Source organism: Staurois parvus, unplaced genomic scaffold (genome assembly GCF_062004578.1).
Source record: "Staurois parvus isolate SC_StPar_1 unplaced genomic scaffold, SC_StPar_1.0 ptg000324l, whole genome shotgun sequence".
In the NCBI taxonomy this organism is placed as follows: Eukaryota; Metazoa; Chordata; class Amphibia; order Anura; family Ranidae; genus Staurois; species Staurois parvus.
The window spans coordinates 762,910-789,509 of NW_028318120.1; the positions used below are offsets into that span (position 1 = coordinate 762,910).

At 41.9% G+C, this 26,600-nt stretch overlaps 1 protein-coding gene across 1 annotated transcript in view; it reads left to right on the forward strand.

Annotated features, from left to right (window-relative positions):
• The first annotated feature begins 3,945 nt into the window (after nucleotides 1–3,945).
• Nucleotides 3,946–26,600, forward strand: part of DHRSX (dehydrogenase/reductase X-linked) — a 615,232-nt gene continuing 592,577 nt past the window's right edge. The window contains exon 1 of the mRNA XM_089683843.1: nucleotides 3,946–4,936. The gene's annotated coding sequence lies outside the window, so the exon portion shown is untranslated. The remainder of the gene's footprint in view (nucleotides 4,937–26,600) is intronic.

Here is a 26,600-nt window from a genome sequence, read left to right on the forward strand (position 1 = left end):
AAACAGGGAATATCAGCAAAAGGCCGGCAGGTGTTCTGGTGGAACTGTGCTTATATACCTGGGTGTATATATTTATTAATAAAGATACCCTAGTTCAGTTGCAGAGGACACTGAGGATGATCATGAAGCTTCAAAGCATGCAAGGAATCCAGGAAGTTGTGGAAAGAGATGGCCAGTAGACAGTGATGGGGAGATCCTCCGTAGGTTTTCCAACCAGCCTGGAATGTAGCATCTCACCATCAGAAACCGTAGTGTGGCATCAGCCTATTTACTCTGCTTCTTAGTCCCTAGTAGCTTCTAATTTGCCATGCAACTGGACCTCTTACTTCATTCCAGCCTTTGTTGGTTACCCTGAACCCTGAGCTAACACTAGCTATAGAATTCCAGACCAGAAAGGACAGGGTTAACTAAAATAACAGGAGCTGCATATAAACTCTACTGCAATAAACAGGTTCATCTACTAACATACAGTACAGTAATGTGACCACTACACACTGTATCAGAGACCTAACTACTGTATGTGTTATAGTACATGTGAGATTACAGCACATGTGGCAGATACACTTTTGTCACCAGTCTTTAGATATATACAGTATATATACACCCAGAAGATTTGGGCAACAATAGTAAATTCTTAAACATAAGAACACTTACCTAATAATCCCTGCTTGTGGTCTGGATCTGCACCAGCTCTTCACTAGCAGGGCATGTGGTAACAAAATCTCTCTCCCTACTTTCCTCTTGTGGGTTTTCCAGCCCAATAACCCAGAGACAGAAAGTGTTCATACATAATTAACTCTGTAATATTAAGCAGCACAGTTATTTACAAATACAGACAGTAGAGTAACAGTTCCCTGCATTTATATCGATATTACAATTCTGTTGTAAAACAAAAGTGTATGCTGTGACTATAGAACTCCTTTAATATCTATTTCTGAGACTTCTGGGATTTAAAGTAGAACGTCAGCCAAATCTTCTTTGGCTGATTATATGCCACTTTTGTTTTCAAAATGTTAGTTTGATTTTTCTAATGGTTAATGGGGTCGATGATTGATTTGACTGTAGGGATGACAGAATTTGAAGGAGCAGAATGGAAAATATTTCTTGAATGAATAAAATTCTGTGAATGTTTTTTTCTTTTGGGAAAATTTCATAAATATTGTAATGTACATGTTCTAGGCACAGAAGAAAAATGTCTATTACTTCCAGGATTCCATTCAAGTAGCAGATACAAACAATATCTTAAGGGCTATCAAGCAAAATTAGTAGAATCCCTGATGGCAAGATTGAATGCTCTGACAAATTATTTTTCAGAATTTCCTTAAGACTGTTCGAACATATTTCTACTGGTGTACGGCTAGCTTTGGTTCTGTATAGAGGCTCTGCTTTTTTAAAGCGATAGTAAACTTTGTGATTTGAAAAGTTGCTGACAGGCTGTGTATGTATGACAGAAGAGACCCTATTGGTCATAAAAGCTTCCTACTCCCTGTCAGCCATGATGTACACTGATCTGTGCGTGTGCAGCTCAGTGAACATTTAAGCCCCGATCTGTGCCGCTGTGATGTGACTCCCATGGGTATGTGAAGGAGTGATGTCATCACGACCTGGCCATCCAAACAGCCAAAAAGCATAGAACTTGGAAGGAAGACTGGGCAAAGATGGAAGCTCCAGGGACCCGCCACATAGATCACAGCGCAACACTGGAGGGCTCAATTTGACAGGTAAGTATACCATAATTCTAATATGTTGTGCATACTAGTGTATAACATCTATAAGACGGAAGAAGGGTCTGGAATTTAATATATGTACCTCCGACGTGACACCATCCCAGCATATGTCTAGAACAGAAAACAGAAAACCGGAGTGTACAGTTGCATCTGGTCAAGCCGGGTGGTCCTGTTCTATCTCCAATGAAAATGGGACTTTGTATGTGTCAGCCTCCGGGAGGATAAATCTGTAATATCACATAAAGCAACAGTAATAAAAAATATATATACTTTTATTAGTTCATCATTAAAAAAACAAAGTTAGACTTCACATTTTAAAACCAAATGGTCTTTGAACATAACATCAGCATGGGGTTACATTCATAAAGCAGTAAGATGCACAATAAGTGTATAAGATCAACGTATTTCGCTGCATTTGCTTCCTCAGGATCCACGCTTTAGATGAACCACTAGTATCGACTGCAAGTACATCAAAGGGTTGGATTTTAGTAAGCAGTGCTTAGTTGTATGAATCGAGGGTCAAAAGCCCTCCTCGGGATGTTCCTAGTGATGATTTGAAAGATAATAATATGTACTCCTAATGTACTCCTAAAGTCTGGGAAAAAATACATATGGCTCATCAACAGCTCCAGTCCCAAATGGCCAAACCCAGCTTCCACCATACAGCTGAATATACCGTACTTTCTACTTGCTAGCTAATCACAAAAGGACCAGCCACCAGGCCTCAATACTAAACAGAGACTGCCAACATGTCTTTCCAATCTGCCTCCACCCTTCACTGAGCCTAAACAACAAATGAAAAAATGAACAAACAGAATTCTGTCATTTGTTGTTTGGTCTCAGTGGAGGGTGGAGGTTTGACCGGATGCAACTGTACACTCTGGTTTTCTGTTTTCTGTTCTAGACATTATGGCATAACCCACCTGGGGGACCCCAAAAAGAAGAAATTACAGCAGACTTAACTACCACTTTAAATCTGGCTGTGCCCTTACTGGGGAGATTTCCTGTCATTTCCTGTCCACAGATTGACAGCTGTGACTTGAACACGCGTCTCTTTTGTAAAATACACTATCTCCTCTACTCCTGTTGGAGACAACTGTATAATTCTTGATTTCCTCAATGATAAAAACTCTTCACGGATAGTGCTGTATTCCCAGCCCTATTCAGCTGTTGGCTGGGAGATTCCAAGGCTGAAAGCAAAATGCAAACAAAGGGCCACCGATTTAGATGATGTCTTTACCCAAATATGGCAAAGTCTGTATTTTCAGAAATAGTTTGAGTCACTGCATGGGCAGAGCCTTATGGGGAACTGGTAGACCAATTTCCCATCAGATCTGCTTTACTACTAAATGATAGCAAATAGCAGTGAGCAGACATGAAAGCTGCAATTGGACTGAATAATGTCTATGGATCCACCCAATGCCATGTGTTGTCAATCAACAGTGAGGTGGACCTGATAGGGAACTAGTCTCTCAGTTGCCAATCAGGCTCCACTTACCACACTACAATACTCCTCGGCCATGACAGACAGAGTGGCCAGGGAGAGAAGAAGCGCAATGTGGAAGGAGAGTTTAGTATAGTGCCTGGCACCAACAGATTTGTGCAGCTGTCTGTGACAGGTATGTAAATCGGCCGCAAGCAATTTTGGTTTGGAGACCCATCGGAATTCAAAAGGGTGTCAACAACAGTACTCGGTGCATATGAACCAATCTCTACATTTCAGCTCTAAACCTCCTTGGCCTCCTTCAGTCTTGCCATTCATGCACAGAGATATTATTTCATAACACCAATGAAAATGCTTATACGATTAAACGATCGTTTTCATATAAGATGATCTTAGCAGATGCAAAAATATTGACTAGAATCTATCTGAAAATGTATAACAGTGTTTTCCACCTGGCAAAGCATACTTCTTATAATACCTGATGAACTAACAAAGCTTCCATCCATTAATGCAGAAGATTATAGTTATAGATAGCAGTCGGTGTACATAACATCTCTGCATTTCATTTTGCTCATGTATTTATATGGTAACCTGCAGCACGCTGTCTAAACAAAACATAATAACAACACCAGAGGATAAGAGCGTGCTGTTTGGTGACTGAATGATAGAGAAACAAGAGGAGGAGCTGTGCAGTGAGAAAGGGGGAGGACAGAGGGAGATACTGAGGTAGGGGAGGGAGAGACTTTGCTGGGTGGAATACTAATCAACCTACTTCTCAGTCTGCAGCAAGCAAGCTGCAGACATATACACATACACTTCAGTCTCACACATGCTGGAGCCTCTCTATCCCCCATGCATACTACCTGCTGCATGCAGTTATGCTAACTCAACTTTACTATGCTGACACTTGAAATATTAGCTCCAGCTTCTAGGCTGTAATAGTCAACCGTAACCTCTGACCTTCTACTTGTCCAACTTTCCTGCCTCTTTCCAGTTTTTTTTTTTTTCCTCTATTTGTCCCCAGTTGATGGCTTTTGATGGATGTAACAGCGGGAGACTACTTCACTCATCAGTCCTTCCACAGTTTTGTTCTACAAGTTTGAATGCATCTTGTCTTCTGCTAGAATAAAGGAAACCGGGAAGATTGGTCTGCTCCCATGGCAGGATTATTAGCATCATTAAGTTTCCTCTGCGCAGTCCCTCTCTTTGCTCTAGTTAAGGCTTTGATCTCTTGTGCTGGAGACTCAGATGGACGTGTGCAGAGAAGATTTTGAGCCCGTGTATAGAAGAGCTGTCATTTTCTTTCCCTTTTTTCTGTCAGGGGGAATAAAGCACCCTTCGTACATCTCATTCAACTTGGCACGAAGCAATGCAGATGATCCACAGGTCCTAGTTGGTACCTCGCTCCACAGCAGTTGTATGCCAGTGCCAGAGACCATCGGTTAACCTTTGCTCCGTTAATCACAGTAATTGCCAACTAGACCTCTCCGCCTGAACCCCTAGGTGACATGCAGTCGCTCATATCTCCTGTGACCAAGGCTATCCTAGTAGCTTTATTTATTTTTGCCATTCTCTTGATCCTCTATGTGATCTTGTGGTATATCTGCCGAGACGTGGATTGTGATCATGGAATTTAATGTGGGATACCAAGCAATGGATTAGGAACAGAGTTGGTCACATTAGGTGTCAATGAAGCCGTCATTAGCCACTATTTTTCATGACAAGCAAAGACCAGAAACTGACCTTCAGAACTCAGGGTGACTCGGTAAGTTACCTTTTGTCAATAGTAAGGAAATACAGGTTTTGGAACTCATCAATGAATTGCTGTAAATTGCAGTAAATGTAATGTATGATTTTCAGTACAGTGTGATGGTGTTTTGTGTATAATGGCACAGCTACTCCAAAAACCAAATATCCAATATATTAGAAAAAAACAGCCATTGAAAACTTTAATGACCTTTACTGGTATATCAAGCCTAGATCAATAAACTTGTTAAGTGGTAGCTAAAACCATTCTCCAGGGAAGGCATTATCTCAAGGTGTTTGAGTAAGGTTAGAGGTCATTTAGGGCAACAGTTTAGGTTAACAGCTCTGATCATCATCTGAGTCTCACTCATCATCTGTGGATTTCCTTACTGTATCTTCCTTAGGCTTTGTCATATAGGTATAAATAGATTTTGATTATTTATCAAGCCATTTTAAAAACAATATATTTTTAAGACACAAGGTAGATTTTCATATTGAGGATCCAACTGACCCATTTATTGTTTCACAGGAGCAAATGCTTAATACATTCTCTGAGGATTGTGTCATAAGAGAGAAAAGTGTCAGGTTTTGGTGTGAATTAATGCGTGCAGGGCTTGATATGAACATGAAACACCCAGCATACACATGATTTGTTTTGTCTCGGTGCATGAAGGGAGACAGGGAAGGACAGAAACCATGAAAATGCTTTGCGGACCACATTGATATGCAAGAGATAACAGCAGCGATCTCATACTGATGATGAAGGAGAACCCTCGGGATAAAGGCAGGATAGTCATTGAAAAGGCAAATAGTTTGTCAACGCTTAGCTGGAAATGCTTACAACAAAGATGGCGAGGCTGAAAGAACGGACACAGCTTCTTTAAATGAGGTATATTTATCAAAATGCAGTTCACCGGCAAAAAAAAAAGCTTACCTCACATATTAGCCTTTTATATGGTGTTCTGTCTGAGCCTGTGGCACTAGCAGCTGTACTGTGAATGATAAACACACACCATACCAAGTCAATCGCCCAAGCTGTAAAGCTGTGTTCTTGTGCATCTTTTGGCAAAATGTTGCATAGGCTGAGCTAAATGGATTATTTCTAACTTGGACGAGATGTTCAGCTAGGTTGGAAAGTTTAATACAGTGTTCAGACATGTTAATTGGGTGCTAGGTGTGATTAAATGTGTAACCCTTTCATTGTTGTGGCCCAGCTCACTTTTTATGTTCTTCAAGGCCAAGCTATATATTTCCATTTTTCCTTGTGACCTGGAGCAATATCTGCCCCATCTCAAGATTAGGGTTTTTGGAATCAGGCTTTATGTATCCTATAGTACTCCTGTAAATAATTAAAACTCAACTCTGGGCAAAATATAAAAATTCTCCATCCTTCCCTCCTACCGCCTTCTAACCTATCCTAGCAGCTATTCTACTCACCTGAGTTTCCCCATCCAGGTTCCTTGCTGATGTGTTTTTGTCATTGTGACCACTAGTCCAGTGCTGCATGTTAACCTATGCCATCTGGTCCCATTCTCTACTCTTGGACTGATATCAGCAGTCTTCTGGATCCTAAGAGCACCCCTCTACTGGATGGCTAATGGGAATTGTCCAAGTCATGCAGGCAGTGACCTGGACACCTGGAAGAAGGACCACTCCAGGAAGTAAAAGAGGGGATCCAGCGTTGGATGATCATGTGACCATGGCTTCAGGTAAGTGAAAACAGGAGTTTAGAAAGGTTCAGTAATCAGATAGGGGTGGGTTAATTATATTCCAGAATTTGGTTTTAACAAAACAGTATTTCCCACAACAATTAAACTAACATCATTATTAGCACCTCGTAAACAAAATACAATCATCTCTAAAATCAAAACTAAGCAATATAACATAACAGAGAAATACGTAGGCTACTTCTTTCCACAAAATGTTAGTTTCATGGTCTACTCACACAGGACAAATATCCAGTAAATGATGCTCAAAGAAATTCAGATCTCTCAATCTCATATTTGTTCTGGGTCAGCGGTGAAGAATGTATTGAAGCCAAGGGACTAACATGACAGCCAGACAACTAGTAATTGCAGACAGAATTTTGCTATGGGTTCCCTTTAATAAATAACAAATACATCTAGACTTATTGGACTTATTTACTAAAACTGGAGAGTGCAAAATCTGGTGCAACTCTGCATAGAAACCAAACAGCTTCCAGGTTTTATCACCAAAGCTTAATTGAAGAAGCAGAAGTTAGAAGCTGATTGGCTACCATGCACAACTGCACCAGATTCTAAGTGCACCAGTTTTAGTAAATCTACCCCAAAGTGTACTTGCACTGAAATAAAAGCAATTTCATCGACATCAGGAGTTAAATGGAGATACCTAGAAATACAGAGGTGAATTTACTAAGGGCAAATAGACTGTGCACTTTGCAAGTACATTTTCTCCAGAACTTAGTAAATGAGATGAAGCTTCACTTTTCAAAAGATACCCAATCATATGCAGGGAAAATAAAAGAAAAACAGCATTTTTGCATGCACTAGATTGGACAATGAAGTCAGCAAAGCTTCATCAGATTTACTAAGTTCTGGAGCAACTTGCATTTTCAAAGTGCCCAGTCTATTTACCTTTTGTAAATCCACCCTGCAATGTGAGATCTTCTAAAGGTGCCCCAAATCCACAGGTACAAAATCACACAAACAACAACTAGAGTACACAGTTATCAAATACTAACTTCCACTCCTGGAACCTCACTGTTGTATTTATCTTTTTACATTTAATAACCAATAGTGAGGTAGTGGAGGCTGGAAGGGGTTTAACTTTTCGATCTCTGGTCAGTTCTTGCTTAGTTAAAGCAGAAATCTGGGAAAAATTGTTTTTGAACCATGCAATGGGGCTGTGTCTGCACTGCATGAGCTAACTGCTCATTTTTGTTTAGGGGTGATAACAGTGAAGAAATACTTACTGAATCTGCCGATCCTCGGAGGGCAAGACCAGTCCACTTCTGCCCCCCTGCGCACTAGCGGTCTTGTGAATGATCTGTTTCTGTCGCTATCACGCCCATAAACCAGCTCCAGACGTGAGGACGGCAGGAACAGTCCACCACTGGATGTGGGGGGGCATGGTTTTTCGGAGGATTGGAGGACAGGGTAAGTTTAGCTCTTCCCTAAACCCCTGGACAAAATGAGCAGTTTTCCCATGCAGTGCGGGCACAGCCCCACTGCATGGGAGAATAAAACATTTACATGGGAGTTCTGCTTTAAGAGACCTCAGTCTGTTATGTGTTTTCTGTTCACATCCCATCCTGGTGACAATGGTGTGACTGGGGCAGACGGTGAGGGGAAAGCTCCAGTCTGGATACAGACAGCAATAAAAAGTTAAAGCTGGTTGTACACTAATCAAATTCTATCCAAAACTATAAAAAGTGTTGGCTAGAGATAAACTTCTAAGGTCAATTTATTTCTGCTAAATTCAATCAATAAGAAAAGATCTACTTACCTGTAAGGGCCCATTCACACCTGGGCAGTCTGTTGTGCATTTACTATGCATGAGTTAACATGTGTTATGTCGCACATTAAATTGCATTGCATTAAGGCAGCCTATTCATTTGAATTAGCTGCCTAATGACTGACCTAAAACTGGCCCTGCAGCATTTTCTCTAATTCAGTTCACCAGAATGTGTGTTATCACAGCAAATTTGTATGAATGGCCGCACTAATATGAATGAGCCCTAACTTACACCTAAATCTTAATTACTTTAACTTTTTGATTTAAACTAAAACTGTATGGCTAAATTTATGCTTACACCCTTAATGTGTGTTTGCAAAATCTTGAAAATGATGATACACAAAAGCAGGAATAGACAACACAAAAAAATGACTATTTCCCCTGCTGTACATTAAATAAAAACAATGCCACCAAATGTAGTCTTAATGTTCTAAAATGATACTAACGTGTGTAGCATTAAAGAGGTTTTATGTATAGGCACTGTGCCTGTGTGCATGTTATGTTATTAAAATAACAACCCAATCTCTGGACCTGGACCTTCTCCTCATCTATTTCCTTCTTGCATAAGTCCATCGTTGGGTGTCCACAATACTGCCTATGTGATATGGACATTTCATAAAGAATGGCCAGTGGCAAGGTCTTCTTGGGATCAAGCAGAAAACTGATATCAGTGGAGGGGAGTCAGGGGGACCGGCCGTCTAAGAGGGCCATCACTGCATTGGATTGGCGGAGCCCCCACCTGTAAATGGCACTAGGGTGGGACCTAGACGGGGGATTTAGGTGAGTATAACTTGCTTCACAAGGTAAAGAAACCACAAATCCCAGCAAGATGGGTAAGATGAATGTGGGAGGTAGGGATGTTAGAAAGATTTTTGCCTTGAATTTATTTTTTTTAAATCTTTTGTCCATAGGTCTGAGTTCTATAAGGAGTCAATTGTTTAGGGTAACAGCCTTTAGTTTGGGAAAATAATTCCTTCCTTTGGAACTTCCCAGAATCTAAATATAACCAGGAACTACTTTACGTGGGCTTCCCCTTGGGGGGGAAGAGTGAAGACTTCTCTCCCTATGGTAGGTAAGGCTGATTGCACTCCTCCTTTGGATGAATGCCATGACATTCCATAAACAACTGTTGGGATGCAGGTCTCACTTCTTGTTATACTTCTCTCAATGTGTTATTAAGGATTTTGCAACCAATTCATGTGTGGTGCCCCCATAACCTTGTATGGTTGATTGTACATATGCCCTTCTTCAGTAAAATCTGTTTCCTGCTTTCAAGGAGTCTGGTAATCTATTCCAATGGGGGACTTACTCTTACACATGGGCTACTGTTCAGGGAAAGAAACAGGACGAAAGGCCGGCAGGCAGGGCAGGCTGGATGGAGGTCCTGAGTTATGATCAAACAAGGCTGTCTTGCCCACAGGGTGTCCCCTGGGGGCAGTGTCTCATGGGAAGCCCCCAGAAAGAGTTAAAGCAGTATGAAACCCAAAACCAAAAATATATTATTTTCCAGCTTGCCAATCCTCAGGTGTGGTGGCTGCATTAGTTTTTTTTTTTTTTAGGGGTTTCCCCCTGTTTGCAACTGGTGATCTAGCCAGTAACACCCTTTCTGTATTAGAGTGCTTATACTCTGGATGAAAGAGCCTTTGGACGTCAGTTTGGGGCGAAGGATTTAGATACACTAAACCAGGGGTCTCCAAACTATGGCCCTCCAGCTGTTGAAGTACTACAAGTCCCATCATGCCTCTGTCTCTGGAAGTCTTGCCTATGGCTGTCAGAATCTTGCAAGGCCTCATGGGACTTGCAGTTTCTGAACACCTGGAGGGCCATAGTTTGGAGACCCCCTGCACTAAACAGACTGGCAGATTTAGATACACTAAACAAATTGAAGCCAAACTCCAGCTAACACGTTAGTAGTTACAGCATTTGTTTTGTTCCTTTTGGGATAAGGGCTTTACATAATATTGTACCTGTTAGTGTTAGGCTCCATGTACACGGGACACTTCTGAATGATGGAAACTGACTGCTGGAAAACGTAGATTAACCTCCTTAGTGGTCTGATTATGTCCATATTTCTGTGCTCAAAGCGGTACATTTTTTTGCATGAAAATATGTATTTTTTTTATTGTAGGCCTGTAATTTTTAGGAATAACTCACTGAAATCTGTCCGAACAAGAGTCTAGTAAACATCCCAGGTATGTTACAATTTGAAACACGAAATCATAAATTATAATTTAATAAATAATCATAAAAAATTATAATATAATAATAAATTTAATTCAATAATATAATCAAACCAAAAACACTGAAATTTGAAATATAACACCAAGTTCGCACATCACTGAGCAAAGTCGCAAAATCGTTTTCAGTGTCTGATGACGAATTTCCCCACGAATCATTATCACTCAATTCTTCAAGTGATTCTAATTCACTATCGCTGTTCTTTAGCTGGTCTAAAACCGCTTTTGACCTAAAGGGATGCTTTTTGGAAACCGTGGACATTTCTCAGTTTCCAGGCAGAAAGAACGGTAAAAATGCAGGCAGGGCACAGGACAAAGCACTCGGGACAAAATGTATGTGAAATGGTTTGATACAGTAATGTTTTACTATGTGATTTTAGTGTATTTAGTGAATGTCACTTTTTGTCATTTTCAAATTTCCCGCTGTTCCGTTCCCCGTATGTCCCGACGCTCACAGGGGACAGAACCCAGATGACAGATGCCGGCATCCGCCGGAGGACATTGCCAGGAACACTGCAGGATGGACATCGTGGGAGCGCAGGACAAGGTAAGTGATCGAGGAATCCCGGCAGCGCCGCATGGTATTCCCGAGTGTAGCTTGGTGTTACCGCTTGTGGTACTGAAACTTTACCCCGAGCTACACTCGGGAATACCTCCAGGGAGGTTAAAAAACGTTTGTTTATCCACATTTGCATACTGCGTTGATGAGCGTTTGCATTCAGAAGCGTTTTTTTAAGATAACCTCAAGAGACCTTCCAAAATGCCAAGAAAGCACTGAAAAACAGTAAAAAATTAACTATTTCAGACATTTTGAGAGTAATAGAGAGAGCAGAAGCAGAGAGAGCAGTATTTGTTGAGATTAGCTGTCTTTTTTTTTGTTTTGTTTTGTTTGGTGTTTGGATGTGTTCCAGCTCATTTATGTGCAGAAATTATTGCAGCAGTGTCTAACATATTTTTTTCATACAAAACCGCAAAGTATGGTGTACCAGGTCCATTTGAGTAACACTTTGCATGCATTTTGCATGATGAAAAAAGGCTCTGGACATCATCTGGAAATGGAAGAGTTAAAAAAATCTTTCAAATGCAAATGCCTATAAACGCGGTTAGCCGCATTTAGCCACGTTTACAAGCATTTTGCATTTGAAATGCTGATAAAATCTACTGCTAAACGCAAGTTTCCTGCGTTCAAAAAAACGACTGCAAACTCAACTGCTTGTAAACAACTGTAAACGAAGATGTGTACATGGACACATAGGAAAACATTAGGGAGAGTTCAGGGGCTGCTGAAAAAAACACTGAACAGCTCCTGAATGTCAGTTTATCAGCTGCAGTGTACATGAGCCCTTAAATGGTTTGTCTCAACCAACTAACTGATACATCTCCTAGACAGCTTGTTCTGTTCAAAGAATAACAGACTTGCTGGCTGGATCACCAAGTGCGAGTAAAGGAAAAAAAGCCTAAACAATCTACAATTTAACAAATGTTTGCTTTTGGGCTTAAAGTGTTACTAAAACCACAACAGTAAAATCAGTCTGTATATGCAGTAAAGCATACTTGTTATACTCACTGTGGACCATAACAAATACTCAAAATTGTGGCACCTCCTTATAACAAAAGTGACCGTGATAGCTAAAATAACCAATTAATTATATATTACATAGTAACATCTGCCCCTAATAAATGTATACACATGACTTGAATGCAGAAAGTGATAGGTGCAGAGGCGCTTAGCTCCGGTTCACATATATGCAGCCATGCAGTCCACGTTTTGCGCGGGCACGAGAGCCCATTCATTTGAATGGACTCCCATGCCCCGTGACATGCAGGGAAAAAGTCCCTGCACTTTTTCCAAAAACGCAGCCCACACGGGATCCTCGGTTCCCAGTACTGTTGCGTTTTCCAGTGCGGACAACGTTCCATTAGAATTAATGGCACCCGTCCGCGGGTCCGCATTCCTATGTGTGGGTGGTGCTGCTGCACCCACACAGATGTGAACCTAGCCTTACTCAATATTAAATTATAAACAAATTATATGCACCCTGCTTTTGTGAACCACAGCAGTACATACAGCCAGCTACAGTTGTCACCAGGGGCGGACTGACCATTTGGAAACTCAGGCACTGCCCGAGGGCCCGAGGTCAGTAGGGGGCCCCATGAGATGCCCCTGGTACCTTTTTCATAGGCTTTTTTGAGTTTGGGCAAGGACACAAGGGCCCCATCCCATGATCCCCCTATTGCCCGGGGGCCCCATGAGTTGTCAGTCCGCCCCTGGTTGTCACCCATAGTATACTATTGACTTTTTTAGCGGTCGCCATATTGGTGGAGCCACCCAATCAAAACTTTTTTGGCCTTATATATAATACTTTAGGCACCTTACCGTGTGAGTGGTATTTTAATACATTTTATTTGGTACCAAGAATCTTAAGAAATATTGCACTTAGATGCCTTTTTATGGATATCTGTTGTTTTATTGAGCCCATTTGAAATACATTATTGATTAAAGGGGATTTTGGAGATTCACCTCACAAGAGAACATGCTTGGGGGACCTAGCGCTGTTTGACCATCCTAACGGGGTCAAAATCTTCTGGTGGGTGTGGAATTCAACTATTTAATACCAGTGGTGAAGAAGATTGGTTTGGAAAACAGGCATGATCCAGCATCCTCCTAAAAGACTTTCATTTGTTTTTTATGGTGTCAGGAAATGCACTTTATTGGACTTTTTTTCTGATACTCACTGTGCAGCTTAAGGCGTTAATCATCTGCATTGTGTAAAAAGGCTAAAAGGCTGTTTGATTCTGTCTGCTTTATTCCCCCCCCCCCTTCTTCCACAGTCTCCAATCCATCTGCTGATAGTACAAAGCCCTAGGAGGCACTCTGCATATGCTCAGTTTGGTGTGTATTGTTAGAGAGTTGGGTTTTTTTTGGGAAGGGGGGAGGGTGCATGTAATCAGCCAATCAGCACTGTCCAGACAAAGGGTCAGAGAACATGCAGCCTCATACGACAGTCAGAGGACAAAGGAAAACTCCTCCTGCAAGCTTTAATCAGTGCTTGGCTGGACACTGATAGAAGTCACAAGACTTCTATATACTGCTGATAAGAAAAGGTATTTAGCAGTTTATATTTACTAAAATAATAGCATTTCCATGTTCTGTGTACTCTGGAAGAGCGGACATAGTGAATACAGGGTCCTTGGTTTAATAAAGCTGTAATACAGCTATTTATACTACAGAGTCATGACTTCTCTAATATCTCTAATATGGACCACTGTTATAAGGGTAATCATATGTATAGAAAACATTTTTTTTTAGTAAAGAAAACAGCAGCATTCAGAGTGCAGTAATCCAAGATAACCAATCATCAATCATCTTTCATTTCTGAATGAATTTGAAGTGTTAAACAATGAAATTGGTGTCTGGGTTTTATTACTTTGCACATGTCTAAGACATATTTCTGCATAGTTATAACTTGTTGTGGTAGGTGTTAAAAAGGAACATGTATCCAACCTCTCACCTCAAACTTCCTAGGTATATGGCCAGCAGTGGCACTTCTAGAAACTCATTATGAAGAAAGGACAGCGTTCCATGTAAGCCATCAAGCCTTTTTACTGCAAAGAGCAATCACCGACACGTTTTAAGGGTGTGCAGGTCATCTTTGTCAAGGCATAACATTTGCTACGGCTAACATACCTTAACCACTTCAATACCGGGCACTTTTACCCCCTTCCTGCCCAGGCCAATTTTCAGCTTTCAGCGCTCTGAAACTTTGAATGCGGTCATGCAACACTGTACCCAAACTAAATTTTTATCATTTTGTTCACACAACTATAGCTTCATTTGGTGGTGTTTAATCCCCACTGGGGTTTTTATTTTTTGCTAAATTAATGAAAGAAGACCGAAAATTTTTAAACAAAAAAACCCCACATTTTTCTTTGGTTTTGTTATACAATTTTGCAAATAAATAATTGTTCTTCATGAATTTAGGCCAAGATGTATTCTGCTGCATTTCTTTGGTGAAAATAACCTAAATCAGTATTTTATATTTAGTCTGTAGGAAAATTATAGAGTTCACAATCTATGGGATATATCTGAAAATTGATCAATCTTGAAGTACTGACGGCCAATCTAATTTCTTGAGGCCCAAAAATGTCAGGACAGTACAGATATCCCTCAATTGACCCCTTTTTGCATAGCAGACAGTCTGAGGTATTTAGTAAAAAGCATGGTGAGTTTTTTGAAGTTGTAAATTTTTTCATAATTTTTGTGAAAATTAAGAAATTAAAAAAAAATTCCACAATTTTTTTTTTAACATACTGTCACCAGTGCAGTACAGCGTCATCATATAACTGGCATGGCGGTGATCAGGGACACTGACTGGTGACAGTACAAAAAAAAAATAAAAATGTTTTTAATTTGTTTACTATTTTTTATTTTTTTATACTTTTTTTTAAAGAAAAAATTCATAATACACTGTGGCCAAAGTAGTATAATGTTTCCATAGTAACATTGTACTACTTTGGGGAAGTGATCAGTATTTTGTTTTTCCTTACACATTATGATTGCTTATAGCAAAGAATGTCTTTGCTATAAGCAATCATTTAACTGAATGAAATCAATTCATTCAGGTTTTTTTGTTGTGATTAGCTGTGATTGGCCACAGATAATCACATGACACAGATGGGCTGTGATTGGTCCAGTCTGTACATGTGGTCACTGTGACCAACCACAGCTAGTGACACAATTGTATACAATGTATGGCATGAAAGGAAGCCATCCATTGTTTACAATTATCCTGTGACCTGCTGTGATTGGTCACAGCAGGTCGCATTGTACTGACAACAGGCTGGTACACAGATCTGTCATCGACTGTGTCCGAAGTACAGAGACGGAGACAGATCTCGCCACAGCGACCCCCCTGGCAAGCGCAAGGTGTGATCTGGGATGGACGTCATATGACGCCCACCTGGATCGCCGAGTCCGACATTCTGCTGTTGGCTGGGTGGGAACAGGTTAAATCCCAAGTTTAATCAAAATATAATATTGCTACTATGCCTGCAGTCACATAACTTACCTGTAATGAAGTGTGTCCCATGTCTGCTGGATTCTGTAGATATCTTCTATGTACTGATGGCAGGTCCTCTTCTTGCTGCTGAACTTTTGGCACAGAGGGAATTAAAAGCTCCGAGTGTACTGTGAGCTGCAGCAAAAAAGAACCAATGGGGATCCACCCCTCCTCTCTTCTTCCACCATTGAGAAATGTCTGTGCATTGATTACACTGCCGGTAACACAATCTGTGAATGGGGGAGAGAATCTTATAATTCATCAGACTCTCCCTCATTCACAGATCGTGTAACAGGCAGTGGGCTTTTCTCAGTGGAGGAAGGAGGGAGGATCCAGCTAAGTGATGGAGGCGGAACATACTTCACTACAGGTGAGTGACTGCAGATACAGGAGCAAAAGTATTTTTTGACTAAACTTCAGCTTTAAATTACCCTCGTCAACCAATCAAAACACAGCTTTACTGCACAGAGTGCCCCAGTGTGAAAAAGGATGTCGCCATAATGTATGTGTGATAAGTATGAATATACAGTATGTACATACAGTTGTAGGGAAAAAAAGTAAATATTTTTTTTTCGGCTCATTAACCACTTACCTTCCTGAAGATTTAACCCCTCCTGACCAGGCCATTTTTTGCGTCACAGCGCTGTGTTACTTTAACTGACAATTGCATGGTCATGCAACACTGCACCCAAATGAAAATTATGTCCTTTTTTTCCACAGCGAATTGAGCTTTCTTTCAGTGGTATTTGATCACCTGTGCATATTTTCATTTTTTGCGCTATAAAGAAAAAGCCCGACAATTTTGAGAACAAAACAATATTTTTGACTTTTTGCTATTAACCACCTTCCGCCCGCCATATAGTACAATGATGGGCGCAAGGTGGTTCGCTCGTTCTGATAGGACATCAAATGACGTCCTTCCATTCTCACCGCGCATGCGCGGCTCAGGGAGCGCGCAGCACAGCGATCGCCGGTGCCCCTCGGACACAGCGGATCACGGAAAAAGCCGAAGATGTCGGCTCGGTCATGTGATCAGCTGTGTCCAATCACAGCTGATCACATGTAAACACGGAAATGCCGGTTATCGGCATTTCTCTCCTCTCGAGCTGTCACGCTGACAGCTCGAGAGGAGAGGAGAGCCGGTAATTGGCTTTCCGCAGAGGGGACATGTACACTGATCATCAGGGCACTGATGATCAGTGTGCCCTGATGATCAGCGTGGCCCCAGAAGTGTCACCTGTCAGTGTCCATCAGTGCCAGCAGTCAGTGCTCATCAGTGTCACGTGCCAGTGCCCATCAGTGAGACATCAATGACACATATCAGTGCATACCAGTGCACATCAATGCCACATATCAGTGCCCATCTGAGCTGCCTTTCAATGTCACCAGTCAGTGCCACCTATCAATGCCAATCAGTGCCACCTATCAGTGCTGCCAATCAGTGCCACCTATCAGTGCCAGTCAGTGCCGCCTATCAGTGCGCATCAGTGCCGCCTATCAGTGCCAGTCAGTGCCGCCTATCAGTGCCAGTCAGTGCCGCCTATCAGTGCCAGTCAGTGCTGCCTAACAGTGCCAGTCAGTGCCGCCTATCAGTGTCATGTATCAGTGCCGCCTTTCAGTGCCCATCAGTGATGCCTGTCAATGCCCATCAGTGCAACCTACCAGTGCCTCCTCATCAGTGCCCATCAGTGTCACCTATCGGTGTCCATCAGTGCAGCCTATCAGTGCCCATCACTGCAGCCTCATTAGCGCACATCAGTGAAGGAGAAAAATCACTTATTTACAAAATTGTATAACAAAAACTAAGAAAAAACTTTTTTTTTCAAAATTTTCTGTGGTTTTTGGTTTGTTTAAGAAAAAATAAAAATCCCAGATGTGATTAAATACCACCAAAATAAAACTCTATCTGTCACAAAAAAATTATAACAATTTCATATGGGTACAGTGTTGCATGACCGCGCAATTGTCATTCAAAGTGTGACAGCACTGAAAGCTGGAAATTGGCCTGGGCAGGAAGGGGGCATAAGTGATTAAACATGTCCAGTAAAAAAAATTTAAAACTCAAATTTCAGCATAAACAAAATGTATTCTGCTACATGTCTCTGCTAAAAAAAAATCCCAATACATGTAAATTAATTGGTTTACATGAAAGTTATAGCGTTTACAAATGATGGTATAGATACTGGAATTTTCTTTTTTTCTTTACTAGTAATGGCGGCAATCAGCAACTTATAGTGGCGGACATTCTGACACTGGGGAAGAACTGATTTGGTGTCACTGACATGCCCAGTAACACCAATACAGTGATCAGTGCTGACACTGTACTAATGGCAGTGGTCAGGAAGAGGTTAACATGAGGAGCGATCAAAGAGTTAACTGTGCCGGGTTTAGATCACCCAAGGGCGTTCTCTTGGTGGGTGGCTCATGGGTTTTCGCAGGTACGACACTTTTTGGTTTCTCGGTCCTTCCCTACCTGGGATCTTCTTCGGGAGTCCCGGGATGTTCCCCCGGCGGAATTTTTTCGATACCTTCAATTGCGGCACTGGCTACTCTCGCTGCGGGGCACTTCTTCTTTTCCATACCAGAAATCGGCCTTTGAACAGCTTTGTCAGCAGCGCCTGGGTGCCCCGGGCCTTATCTCCCTTCTTTATGCAGCCTTGAACAGACGCCCGTCGCATACTTCTCTTTCATATGTTGTTCAGTGGGAGCGTGACCTGGGGGTGGATGTGGATCCGGAGGACTGGAATAGGGCCTGGTCACTCATAGCTAAATGCTCATTCAATACCACCACGCTGGAGGCAGCCTATAAGGTATTGTTTCGTTGGTATTGGGTTCCGGCTCGTTTGGCCCAGGCTAATCCCGCTTGTAGTGATCGATGTTTCCGGGGTTGTGGCCATCGTGGCGATGTCTTGCATATCTGGTGGTCATGCCCGAGACTGGTCCGTTTTTGGTCTCGTGTATTTGGCCTCCTTTTCACGTTGTTTCATCTATCCATACGCCGGGATGCTCGGTATGCCTTGCTTCATTGCCCCATACCGGGTCTCTTTGCTCATCAGCAGAAGCTGGCGTCCTATTTGTTTCTGTCGGCCACCAGAACAATTGCTCAGGCCTGGAAGAGTCCGTTTGTCCCTTTTCAGGGGGTGCGGGATCGTATGACCAATATGATGCTTAATGAGCAGATGTCGAGCATATGCAACGACTCCCAATGTAAATTCTCGAAAATATGGGAACCATGGTTGCAATATGCCTTTCCCACGCTTCCTTTGGCTAGTATGGGGATGTACTGACGTTAGGCACTGGCGTTTGATGGTGGCGCTCCTGGATCTCTGCCCCCTCTTCTCTTTTTTTTCTTTTTCTCTCCTCTTATTTCTCTTCTCTTTCTTTCTTTCCATTTCTGTTAGTTTTTTTGGGTGATAGTTGACAGTTGCCTTTAATTGCAGTTAGAATTTCATTACCGTCATTGTAACCTATGTGCCATTGATAGCCCCTGCGTGGGCGTACCTTCTGCCTTGTTGAAGTTAGAGCACTGTTTTTCTTTTATTATTATGTTTTTTATCTTATCGGTGCAATTGATAGCCCCTGTGGGGGCATGTTTTGTCGCCTCTGTTTTATACTGCTTAAAACTAATAAAAACTATTGAAATACAAAGAGTTAACTGTGTGCTGGGAGTGTCTTACTGGGGGGCGGTGTGTTAGTGCTTCACTGTAAGCACACTGCTCTGTCTGCCTGAGCTGACAGGGAGGAGGACTGTTAGTAAACAAAGCAGTCCTCCTCTCCCTCGGAGATGCTTGGCAATCACAGGGATCCGGCGAGTAATCACCGGCCAGGACCTGGTGATTGACAGCCGTGGCCGCAAATGGAAATACAAAATCAAGTGTATACATATATATGACTTTGTGCACCCCTACCGCTCTGTAGCAGTATATCTGCTATAGGGCAGTCGGGATGTGGTTAACATGCATGTCAATACCCTGTGTTTAAGCAGCATTTTTAAAGCCTCATCCCCGCCCTTCATTGGTAGTCATGAATATTACAATGGGCACCACCTAGTGCAGTACACACAGGAAAGGTAGCATTTTGTTGTGCTGTGTTGTGTTAAAATTTAAGCAGCATGTCGCTTTCAAGAGGTATTGATGCTTATCAGCTGCCTCCATTCATTTCAATGATAACAAGCCATAGCTACACCTTGACCATACCTATAGTGTTTAAACTGACACTGTACTAATGGCACTGGGCAGGAAGGGGTTAATGTGAGGGGCGATCAAAGGGTTAACTGTTTGCTGGGAGTGTTTTACTAGGGGCGGGGGGTGTGTTCTTAACTGTAAGAACACTGATTGGGATGGCTGTACTGGGCACAACCATTCCGAACAGTGTGCTGACAGGGAGAAAGATTGTAAACAAAACTGGAGATACTCAGTAATCACCGGACCACGGCGGGTAATTACCGGCTGGGACCCAGTGATTGACATCCACCCGCCCTCTACCAGAGAATGCAAAATGAAGTATATATACGTGATTCTGCACACAGGTGCCGCCCTGTAGCAGTATATCTGCTATAGGGCGGTCCTTAAGTGGTTAATGAGCATTGCATCACTTTTCATATTCAAGCACGTGAATGAGCCTTTAAAGGAGAAGTAGGGCCAAAACTCTTTTGGCCGTAGCTCTCCTATGGATCACAGGAGTGCACTTTGTTCTGCACTCCTGTGACACAGCAGGCTAAAGACAACTATTGGCTGACATCACTGAGTCAGTCCAGGTTCTGGAGAGATCCTGAATTTAAAGTCAGGATCCATCCGGATGCCTGGACCAGCAGCCAGATCAGCATCTCAGAGAGCTGTTGAGAGCCTGAGCCAGCCATTCCCACCCCCTCCACAGCCAGGAGCTCTAGGGAGAACTGGAGGGGAAGATCAGAGAGCTAAAGATGTCAAACAAATCTGATTTCTTTTTATGAGGAAGTAAGCAAAAACTTAGACAAAGAAGTGGCTGTGGATATAATATACTTGGATTTTGCCAAAGCATTTGAAAAAGTTCCCCACACAGGGCTAATGTGTAAGTTAATATCTACAGGCATAGAAAATTCAATTTACACATGGGTAGAAAACTGGCTAGCAGACCGTATTCAGAGAGTAGTGGTTAATGATTCATACTCTGAATGGTCTGGGGTTGTCAGTGGTGTACCCCAAGGTTCAGTGTTGGGACCCTTACATTTAACATATTTATAAATGATACAGAGGTTTGGAATAAAAGTACAATTTTAGTGTTTGTAGATGACATTGCATTATTTAATTGAGCAACTATGTGGCAAATGAGGTTTAATGTTGATAAATGTAAAGCTGGGCCCTTGAGGGCTATGAATACGCATGCATCATACATTCTAAGAGGAGAACAGCTTGGGGAGTCAATGGCAGAGAAGGACTTGGGTGTTCTGGTTGATCATAGACTTAATAATGGCATGCAATGCCAAGCTGTGGTTTCTGAAGCGAGCAAAATGCTCTCTTGTATCAAAAGATATAAATTTCAGAGAGAGAAACATAATTTTGCCCATCTACAAATCATTAGAAAAACCTCATCTACTGTAGAATATGCTGTTCAGTTTTGGGCACCAGTTCAGAAAAAGGATATCAGAGAACTGGAGAAAGTGCAGACAAGGGCAACCAGGCATGGAGGAGCTAAGCTATCAGAAAAGATTAGCTGAACTGAAATTATTCTCTCTTGAGAAGAGGAGATTAAGTAGGGATATGATCAACGTGTATAAATACATCAGTTGTCCATATAGTGAACTCGGTGTAGAATTATTCACTTTCAGGTCATTGACAAGAGGGTGCTCTTTATGTCTGGAGGAAAAGAGATTTAACCAGCACATACAGAAAGGCTTCTTAACAGTAAGAGCTATGGAGTGTATACACTCACTCAAGAACTGGTTCTGGCCAGCTCAGTAAATAGTTTGAAAAATGGCCTGGATGAATTCCCAAATGCACATAATATAACTGGATACTAATATTTAGAGCTAATAACAACAGAAGTAGTTGATCCAGGGAATATCCAATTGCCTCCCGGGGGGGGGGGGGGGGGGTCAGGGAGGATTTTTTTTCCCCCACTGGAGAAAATTGGATCATGCTTTATTGGGGGTTTTTAGCCTTCCTCTGGATCAACTGTGCATATAGAATAGTGTTTATGGAGATTTTCAATATCATTTTCTTGTTGGCTGAACTAGTTAAATTAGTGTCTTTTTTCAACCCCACTAACTATGTAACTATGTAAGCATGTGAAAGAAATTTTCTTTTTCTAAAAAGTGATTTTGTCTTTTTTTTTGCCCCTTCAGGAGATTTATAAATGATATAATCTGGTGATGTCTGGATGATAAATTCCAGTTTAATCTTTTGAAACTAATTGAATAAAGACACGTTAGGAGGAAAGTACAATGGTTTAGGCCGAATTCCAAGCAGACAGCAGAACCAAAGTTTGGTTTACCGCATGTTTTTTTTCTGCTTTTTCAAGCTCTAAAAATCTGCACATGAAGGGGCAAATCTGTAGGAAGTACTCCATCAAAAGTGGCATTTAGAAATGGAAAAAAAACAGAAAACTATTGTTGCTAAATTACGTTTGCTGACATTGCCATGGGATCCACCTCAACATCTACAGCACACAATTATTCATTATAAGGGTCTGGTATACATTTTAAACAGGACCCCATGCAAAATAAAAACCCAAAAACTGGTGTGGGGTCCCCATATATCCATACCAGAGCTTTATCCAAGCATTTAGCCTGACAGTCCAGGAAAGGGAGGGATATGAGCATGCATCCCCTCTCCTAAATTATACCAAGCCACATGCCCTCAACATGAGAAGGGTACTTTGCCAAGGTGAGCTCCCCAGGCAAAGCATATTGTCCTCATGTTCATCCATTCTATCCCTGGTCTGGTGAAAGTGGCATATGGAAGGAATATATGAATATGGAAGTCCCTTTTATAATAAGGTGCCCTTTAGATATCTGCCCCTCATGTGGATAAGTAAGAGATACAAAAATGTACAATGTAAATAAACTCACAGACATCGCTGACAAAGTATCTTATTAAAAAAAAAAAAATCCCATGGTGTAAATGCATGGTCAACCATTTCATCCAGTGATGTAGATCCATTGTCAATCATGACGAATAATGACTAGCCAACACAAACACATTGGCCTGCACATGGTAATCCTGCTCTCAGTGGACTCTTCCACTGAATGAAAAAGTTCAATGGACAGCTGCTGGCGGGGCTGGGAAATCATTCATAGAGTGGCATTAGTGATACCACCACTAAACCACTAATCCAGAGGTTTGGGTAGGTGGACAAAACCTGGCCATTTAGTTCACCCATTCGCCAAACCAGCAGCAAGGGTTTGGGTTGAGCTCTCCGTCATCCCAAACCTGAACTTAACTCTATTTGTTAGCACATTCTACTCAACTGATTGGCTACAAATTCTGCTTCTACATTTCTTAGTCCGAATTTTTCTGCACAGAGATTGCAAGAAGTCATCTTCAGGTACTGAAACTGTTGGATTATAAAAATCCCTTTTTTGATATGTTGATGAATACATAGTTGCATTAAAGTAGTATTAAACACAAAACCAAAAACGTAAAATATTGCAGTTTACTAATCCATAGATGTGGTGGCTGCATTAGTTTTCTTTTTTGGGCATTTTTCTGTCTGTTTTCACCTGGTGATCTGGCCAACAAAAAAAAAACAGTTGGTGTACTTGCAATGTGAGTTGTGGTTTGATGTAGGAAGTATGTTGCTGGCCAGACCACCAGGTGAACACAGAGGGAAAAGCCTAAAAAAAGAATACTAATGTAGCCACCATATCTAATGATTTTTAAAGACTATGTAAACTTCATATTCTTGATATGTGTCTGCTGTATCATGTACTTGTATGAAAAAGTATCCTGTTCTCTTTGTATTGCTTGCTTTGCATGAAATCCCTGGTGTCCCCGGCAATCCCTCTGCTTTCCTATGAAATACTAACCACACTAAACATCAGAGCACAGTCTGGTCAGGTATCTAGCTGTGCTGGGAACTCAGCCTGCTCTCCTCCAATGATCAGCCTTGTGCTGCCCCCCCCCCACCCCCCTGACAGTCATTCACTGGGAAGACCTACAAAAACTGTAGCTGCTGACTTTTACAAAACAGCCACTCACCTGTCCCTCGGTCCCGTGGTGTGTCCCCCGCAGCTCATTTCACCAGCCTTCCTGTATCCCAGGAGGCCGGCATCTTCAGTGTGGGCACCCAGCTGTGAAGCTGCAAGCTACCCACTGCGCATGTGCGAGTAGCACAGCGCTTCATGAATGCTCCTGTAGTCTTCTGGGACCTGTCACGTGTCCCAAAAGACTGCAGGGAGGGAGGGAGGGAGGACACCTTCCGCTTCCGATCGCCTAGGTGATCAGACCGGAAGTGGGAGCGGGTACCTGTCAAATTCGGGTACCCGCTCCCCCCCCCACTCCCTAAAGGTGCCAATCCTTAATGGGGAACGGGGGAGCAGTCTTCATCGGAACTTCCCCTTTTGGGTGGAGCTCCGCTTTAAGAAGTTTTTTCATATTTCTTACAAGTTTTAAGTACACACAAACACGTACATACACACAAAATACAATAGTACACCCATGAGATTTGTTTTCCAGAGTATTGTAGGTTTTTTGAAAAAGAAACAAGCCAATTAACTCCACATAAAGCCCTGTCTGACTAGGACAGTGAGGGAGGGGGGTAGGGAGTATTAAGCCAGCCATAGACAGTTTGAACCTCAGCCGGTTCAGCAGAAACCAGCCAAGATACTAACCATGTACAGTATGTGCAGGCTGAATGTACCCAAGTTGACTGATCAATCAACTTGGGCACTACCATCCTGCCGGATTTTACTTGCAATTATTGTTAGTGACTGGTATATCTGCTAGCAATAATCACTGTCTTCTCCTGGTGGGGACAGCTACGCCCTGCCCCCCTGCCAGGAGAATACAATGGCTTGGCAGGCCTGTCTTAGTCATTCCTCAGCTGTGTATATTTTGAGCTTCAGGTTAAAACAACAGCCTTTTTCAGCAAATCAGGTAGTTTTACTGGCAAACAATTTACTGGCAAACAATACTGCTACAGGGCGGCACGGATGCGCAAAATCACGCATATATACGTGATTTTCTTGTTCCGGGCAGGAGGCGCATGCAAGCCGCATGCGCGCCCTACCCGCGCCACCATTCGCGACCTTGGCTGTCAATCACAGGGTCCCAGCCCGTGACTACTCGCCACCACCCGGGTATCGCTGAGTATTACAGATGGGGGAGAGAACTGAATGTAAACAATACAGTTCTCTCCCCTGTCAGGTCCTGCACACTACATAGCAGAGCCATACAAAGCAGTGTGCTGACAGTTAAAAGCACACACACAGCACATAATGTGAAACAACACACAGCACATAGTTAACCCTTTGATCACCCCACATGTAGCAGAATACATTTTGTCCTAAATTTGTGACGAAATTTGATTTTTTAAATTTTTTTATTGGACATGTTTAATAGCAAAAAGTCAAAAATATTGTTTTTTTCTCAAAATTTATAACGCAAAAAATTAAAAACGCACAGGCAATCAAATACCACCAAAAGAAAGCTCTATTTGTGGGAAAAAAGGACGTAAATTTCATTTGGGTGCAACGTTGCATGACCGTGCAATTGTCAGTTAAAGTAACGCAGCGCCGTAATGCAAAAAATGGCCTGGTCAGGAAGGGGGGTAAATCCTCTGGAGGGTAAATGGTTAAAGAGGCTGGTTGTAAATAGTAGGGAGAAAAATTGCAACATTTTCTTGAACAGCTCCATGTACACTGCAGCTGATAAACACGTTTAGGAGCTTTTCTGAATTTTTTTTCAGCAGTCCCTGAACTCTCCCTAATGTTTTCCTGTGTGTTCATGTACACAGTTGTTTACAGTCATTTACAGGCAGTTGAGTTTACAGTCGTTTTTTGAACGCACCAAACTTGCGTTCAGGAGAAGATTTTAAACTTGTAAACACGTGTAACTCTTCCATTTCCAGATGATGTCCAGAGCCTTTTTTTCATCATGAAAAATGCATGCAAAGTGTTTTCCTGGTACTCAAATGGACCTGGTACACCATACTTTGAGGTTTCACATGAAAGAAAATATGTTAGACACTGCTGCAATAATTTCTGTACAGAAATGAGCTGGAACACATCCAAATACCACAAAAAAAAAAGACAGCTAATCTCAACAAATACTGCTCTCTCTGCTTCTGCTCTCTCTATTTCTCTCAAAATGTCTGAAATAGTTAATTTTTTACTGTTTTTCAGTGCATTCTGGGCATTTTGGAAGGTCTCCTGAGGTTATCTTTAAAAAACGCTTCTAAACGCAAACGCTCATAAACGCGGTATGCAAACGCAGCTAAACAGACGGTTTTTAACCTACGTTTTCCAGTAGTCAGTTTCCAGCATTCAGAAGTGTCCCGCGTACATGGAGCCTTACTGCTGAGCATAAATAAATAAATAAGTATATGTAAAACACTATGCATTCACTTTAACTGAGAGGTAATTACTTGCCCACTCAAGATAATGAAGGTAATTAAGAAGAATATGTATTGTGAAGCAACTAAATTGTGGCATATACCAATAATACAAAACCATTTGTGAGTGCAGCTGTTGAAAAACTCCCTTGTGTGAAATTGAACACTCTCCAATTGTTTTAACACCCCTAATGTCATCTACAACAAAGGAAACATTTGATGCAGCACAGTGGCTAAATGGTTAGCACTTCCATGTGGTGTACTAGAGGTTGTTGATTCAAATCTTGACCACAGCACCACCTGCCTGGAGTTTGCATGTTCTCCCTGTGCCTGTGTGGGTTTCCTCTCGGTACTCTGGTTT